Source organism: Ascaphus truei, unplaced genomic scaffold (genome assembly GCF_040206685.1).
Source record: "Ascaphus truei isolate aAscTru1 unplaced genomic scaffold, aAscTru1.hap1 HAP1_SCAFFOLD_359, whole genome shotgun sequence".
Taxonomy (NCBI): Eukaryota; Metazoa; Chordata; class Amphibia; order Anura; family Ascaphidae; genus Ascaphus; species Ascaphus truei.
In genome coordinates this window covers 312,218-319,308 of record NW_027456607.1, presented here as the reverse complement: position 1 = coordinate 319,308, position 7,091 = coordinate 312,218, and positions in this window count along the sequence as shown.

Sequence of the window (7,091 nt, the reverse complement as noted above, 5' to 3'; positions counted from 1 at the left end):
CACTTCAAATCTAACTGCATGCCACTTATTCAATTGAACTTGCGGTTACAAGGTCGAGTGTTTGAAAATGGATACCAATAGTTCAAACAGACCTCCCATCCAGCCACGCTTCTTCAATCAGTGCTGGCTTTGGCGCTCACAATGCCATCTTGTGCCTAAAAACCATATAGCACACTTTTTATGTAATTCTATTATTGCAGGCAGGGAACAGCCTGAATAATGGTACTAATAAGGTTGGGACAGGGGTAAATACATCAGGGTCATGCATATACTTTTAACCCCTTCACTCCCAATGCTAGTTGGGAGCTTGGCATAATACCTTTATTAATGACCTGATTAACCCTACTGTCGCCACACCTCCCCCACTCAAAGCGCAGGGTCTGCCCTTACCACCTCGTCTGGTGGTTGGGCTGGCCGGCCAGCTCTTGAGGTTAGTAGTTCCTGAGGACTGTCCTGCCAGGAAAGGCCATCAGCATTGCCGTGCTCGCTGCCCTTCTTTTCTGAATAGTAAAGTCAAATTCCTGTAAGGCAAGACTCCAGCGCAAGAGTTTAGCATTTTCCCACGACACCCTCTGTAACGAAGAAGGTTGAGACAGGGGTAAAATACATCAGGGTTATGCATATAATTTTAACCCCTTCACTCCCAATGCAAGTTGGGGTTAATCAGCCGGGCATAATACTTGCATTAATGGCCTGATTTAACCCCACTGTCGTTGCAATCTGGGTCTTCCGGTATCCATGACTTAGAAGCCCTCAGTTCATATACAGGTTATCAATATCTATACACATTAAACGGGTATAGTTTAATAAAAGATATGGTGCCCTGTCTTCTGTGTGCTAAAAGTTATGAGTTCTTATTCTGGTGTCAGGAGTGGAGTGAGTGTGTCTATTCTCTTATCACAAGCTTCATTCCAGGCACACATGAGAAAAATGCTTTTAAACTTTTAAAACACTGCAAACATGCTCAGCTATACTAAGGACTCCCGTGTATACCTGCAGAAATATTTTAACCCCTTCATACCCATTTACCTTGTTTGGAAGATGCTGCAGCAGGGATCCTGGCGGTGAGTTGTTAGAACGTTTCCAGGGTCTGAGGTTGGCGGAGTAATGCGCTTAGCTGTATCCGAAGATATCACTCAATCTCCGGATACAACTGTTCGGGTATCCCATAACTCCAGAACCCCGCTACATAGACACATTCTGCAAAGACTTTCTCTGCCAAACCCACCCTGAAACTTACAGCATAGAAATCTCCCGATCCCAGCATCCCAGTAAAGGCAAAAATCACATTCTTTAATGTCGCAAAATCAGTATACAGTTGCAGTAATACATTTTCAACATCTGGGTCCCAGAGCTGACACTCTAAGACCCTAACACGCGGGCCAGGGTTAACCAAGTGGGCTTGACCTTTATTATAAGCCTGGTTAACCCCTTCACCGTCAGTCTCACACACAGATTAATTTTATTCTTTCTATTATGGAAATTATACTTACACATAACTATTTTTTGTTTCAATCACAGTTTTATCTTCAAATCTGTGGAACGGCCATGGGAACCAGGTTTGCTCCTAGTTATGCCAATCTCTTCATGGGTTGCTGTGAGGAGAGCAATGTCTGGACTGTTAACCCATATGGGGCAGGCCTGGTTTACTATGGCTGTTTCATAGATGATATTCTTGTTATTTGGGACAGATTTTGGTGATTAATGATCATTTTTTTTTTGCACTTTTCTACTAATGCATTTGGATTGGTCTTTGCACGTTGTGGATCCCGCCTCTATTGTTTTTTGGATCTCTTTCTCAAAGTTGACCCTTCTAACATCATCCAAACCGATGTGCATATTAAGGAGGTGGCTACCAATAGCTACCTCATTGCCAAAAGTAATCACCATCGGAGCTGACTTAAAAACATTCAGTTTAGGTAATTCAGTCAGTTGCTCAACTAACCTAGACGCAATTGCTCAACTGACCTAGATTTTGTTACACAATCAAGTCTATTAAAGGACAAATTTGTTCAGAAGGACTTAAAGATATCCCTCATAATTATTTTCAAAAGGCAGCTGGTTTTGGAGAGACTAGATCTTTTAAAAACCACTATGAGAAAAAGTGTTTAAAAAAGGGTAAGGGACACACTCATTGGAATGGTAGGATGACCTGCACCACAAAATTCAGCCAATCTTATAGGTCAGTAGAGGCGATAATGAAACATCGTTGGGGCATTTTGGTACATGACCCCATCTTAAAAGGACACTTGGAAAAATATCCTTCCATGATTTATTGGAGGGCTGAGAGTATTAAGAGTACGTTTGTTCCCACAAAGTTGAGATCAACTCCTACAAACATGTATAGTTTGAAGCCCAAAGGAAATTTCAAGTGTAATAGAGGGAAGTGCATCACTAGCGCCTTCCTCAACACAAAAAGATTATTATACCTCATGTCAGTGGAGAGACGTTTCCTGTCAAGGGATTTATTAATTGTCAAATCTCACATGTAATATATATGTTGTCATGTAGTTGCGGCCTTCAATATGTGGGCCGCACTACACGGCCCCTCTGAGGTTTCTCGAGCACAGGAGAAACATAGTGAACGGTATTACTAGTCACTGTCAAAGCATTTTCTCCAGAGCCATGACAAACAAACTGATTGATTGTCTCAAAATGATGGGACTTGAAGTCATTTCACCCTCTCTATCGGCAGGTGACAGGTTTAAAACTCTTTCCCGTAGAGAGACCTACTGGATATTCAAGCTTCTTGATTCCAGGGTGTTTCAATGAAAACCTGGATACAAGCACTATCGTGTAGTATCCCGGTTTTCTACTGTCTGTTTGGCCAGTCGTGATGTTAGTTTGTTTAACATGCCCCGGTGTAGTCTTTGCTTAGTATTCTTATATTTTATAATTACACCTATTTAGGCTTCGAATTTTAATTTTTGATTTTAATAGTCTAAAAATTTTTTCTCAAACTTCACTGTTGGTGTATTTATTTAGTATACACACATCCATATTTATTTATGCACTTAATATAGGTTGATCACTTATCACATATGTATGATCAATAAAATATTTACATTAATTTTGATAAAAGGCCCATATGTATACACATCTATGTATTCTTTATTATATAATTTATGCCTGCACTTTTTTATTGTAACGTTTAAGTTCACTTTGTTGCACTGTAAATTGTAGTTTACAGTCCACCTATTAGATTTCTCATAGGAGCTATAAATACTCCTCTAGCCTCCCCCCCCCTCCACATACCCCCTGATGAAGTTGGAGTATTAGTCAACGAAACGACGTTGGGTGTGTCATCACGGTGGTTGTTGGTGTAGTAGCTGTGAGGATTCCCTGAGGTGCAGCACCGGTGTAGTCCCGGTACACAGAGAGATTGCATGCAGTTTACCAGCGTGTGAAAAAGCTGTGGCGGAGTGTCCCCCATCCTGATTGTGGTAGCCGGATTTGCCTTCATCTGTGGACAACACGCTTTCTGCTCTGGACGTCTAGATGTGACACACTTGTGGTTGGTACACTGCCACTGTTTTTGTCCACGGAGCCGTGTGGTATCACCCCGGCGGAGTGACGCTGGCTCCGACTCCATTGCTTTCCATCAGGTACTCCCTTTTGTGATTGCCCACTACAGACTGTCTTTCTTTCTCCAGTACATTTAGCCCTAGCTGATGGGTGCGCAGTCCAGCGTTTCCCCCCGAGACAGCATATGTGAGGCTTGTCCTGTCAGGAGCTCAGTGTAACATTTTCATCTGGATTAACTCTGTATGTGGGCTAAAGTTGTAGTCGCCTACTGGTTACCTACCGTTCACCATCAGTATCTTAGGAGGACACTTCAGGACACACACACACTAAATAGACCGTTAATCCTCAAAGTTATTAATCCTCAAACGCTATTAATCCTCCAGGTTATTCCTCAATGACAATTGGATACAGCATCCACCAACTTCCTTTAATTATATTTCAATCGAGTTTTTCATATGTTCGTGGTCACTCTGTCTGATTTTTATTAAATTGTAATTTTTTTAGGTTATTAGGATTGTGCGCGCATATTTTTGTTGCTATTCTCATGTGTTTTAGGGATTGGTTAGTCCTTGATGAGCTGCCTTTTCTTATTGCTTACATTGTATTAATTCAACACTCCTGCCTTAGCCCCATTTACACTAGATGTATTATTTGTGTTTGTGCACTTATTAATATATTGTATATTCTATTGTGCGCTGGTTTCATTTTTGTTAAATGTACCCTCCAATGTCCCTCAAAATAAATTAGGGAGGCATGCCTGTGTTGAATAGGAGCACACCTGAGGTACCTGGGTGGGAGATGTAAATATACTTTGCATAGTCGTTAGCATGAGTCTCATCCCACACTTCCTAAAAGACTTTCCATACTAACTATATAGAGTTGATAATAAGCCCAAGGCACCAACCTAATAACTGGCAGAAGGCACAATGAAGAATGTTTGTCCCTGTTCTGTTGTACCGTAGCCATATATGTGTATATCCTTCATATAGCACCAAAATGAGTTCCCATACCTGTTGTAGCTCTCTCCCCCTGGCTTCCTTTAAAAGCAGTTTGCAAAACCTCGCTCTGAACTCTATAACCGTAAATGGTTTAGGTCGCGTGCTGCCAGGGATAAACACATGGACAAAAGGGATATGTGTGTAAGAGACACACAAAAAGATCCCCACTAGGGCGCACCGCAGACCTGAGTGGTATTAGATCCTGGTCTATAGATGCGCTAAACATACAACATATATACTTTATTAATAATTAAAATGTTACCTTAAAAAACCCGGAAGCTACTAATATTGCTAAGGTGTCAGGCCTCTCATTAAATCAGAAGGTATATCTTCTTGTATGCCACTATCACTGATACTCCTCTTGAAAAGTCCCTTTGGATGAGGTATTAATATACCTTTATATATACCATATTATGTAAAGCGGAAAATAAATCAGTAATGCTGGCTGGGTATACACAAATAAGTTGCTCAATGTTGGTGAATGGATAGTGATAACTTATTGGAAGCTTGTCCCATAATTATTGGTATAGGGATGCACCTATTCTATGGGTATAGGAGTCTTAGAAATACTCTTGACATGTGCTGTGTAGATATAATGCTAGTGTTTAGACAGCCATACCATTTCAACACATACATTGGTAAGTATGCGCATAGAGAATCACGCTATATCTATCAGACTCCACGTGATGGTAGTTGTGTAACTCCTGGCTGCTATTCCTGATGTTAATACTCTGAAGTATATCTACAGCTGCTGCTCCCAGACACATCCCATTGTGTATTGCATTTAGCAGGTACGTGATGTGGCATGAGAAGTATATTATCACTCACAGTGGTGCCACTATGTAATCACGTAGTTGGAGATCTTGTCCTGCAATAGTGCCAGATAGAGCTACACCTAATATTGTGTGCTCTTGTGGTATAATTACTGCAGCTTAGACACACAATATGTGTTCGTGTCTATGCTGTAGTGATGGATCAAGCAGTGTGGTCAATAGTTTATATTATTATCATATCCTATATTCGATCGTGCATCCGTCAGTGCAGTGGAGTGTGACCGTGGTCACGTGTTGATGATGCTCGCGAGACAGCAGCATTAGTACAAAAATCAATACTGTTGCGTGGACACAGTGAGTATCTTCCTGCAGGTATGTATTGCTAATGTATTGCAATGGTATACTAGCACTGATTTATGCCAACATGTAGCGATAGCCGTCAATAACAGCAGTGCAGCTTAATCATCTATTGGATACCGCATGCCAACTACCAGCCATATGAACGTCAGTGCTGGCTTTATTTGTGTAACATACAGTGTACCATACAATGGTATGGCGGTGTTAGGACGCGTGGCTGTGTTAACATGTGGGTGGCCTCCTGCAGGATAGCGTTATTCATATGCCGGTCAACACTTATTGCAGGATCGAAATATCTATCACTTTTACTGAGAATAGTAGCAAAGTTTAAGCAGTATGTGGACCCTTAGAGTAGCTTCATATTTAAACGTAACATTATTAAACCCGACGTGACGTCCGTTTCGTCGCCTACTGCGACTTCATCTGGGGTGGGCGTAGCCGCGTCTCTGTCGGCCCCTTTATACGTGTGCGTTGCTGTAGCAACCTAGAGACGCTATGGCAAAAATGCTACGTAGTGGTGGCACGGGTGTACTGCAGCTTGCAGTCTAAAATTGAAGATAGAGAAGCACATGTATTAAACCATAGTAGTGGACTGACACTATTGTCAATTCAACTGCTGGAAAGACCAGAGGTCCCTTGTAAATTCAGTGGGTCTGACTGATTAGATGTATAGCAGTCCTCATATTGAACTATACAATCTTATTAGTTGAACATAATATTCAAAACCTAATGCTCATAGAGATAATACTAATATAATGCTCAAATCAATACCGAGGGGTCATGAATGCATCAAGCGCAGGCAAAGTATGATATCCAAAGCTAGTTATGATGATATCTTTATTGCTAGCGTGTCTATACACCTGATGATATCTATAGGAAAGGTGTGTAGACAAACCCTTCGTTGAGGCCCATAGGATAATGTAGATAGATCCACCTTGCCTCACATTGTAACAATTTTTGATCCCAATTGCCTTTTCTGATGTTCATTGCAATGTGGTCAATACCCTGAAAAGTAAGGGTCTTGCTGTTTCCATCATGTACGTTGCGTACATGTCTGGAAACTGGGGTGTCTATGGCGTTACGGATGGAGCCTAGATGTTCAAGGACCCTCTTCCTCAGTTCACGCTTGGTTTTCCCCACATACTTCAGACCACAGGAGCAGTTAATTAAATAAATAACTCCTGTGGTTTTGCAATTAATAAAGGTTGTAACTGGGTACGTCTTGGTGTTTGGTGTGTTACTAAAGGTGGATCCTTCTCTCATGAATTCACAGGCCTTGCACTGATGGCATTTGAAAAAACCTTTCATCGGCAGCCATGTTTTCTGTTTTTTATTCCTAGTGAAATGGCTATGCACCAAATGATCCCTTATATTCCTGGATCTCCTCCACACCACTGCCGGATGTGTTTTCAGGACTTTTTTCAAATCCTCGTCGCTG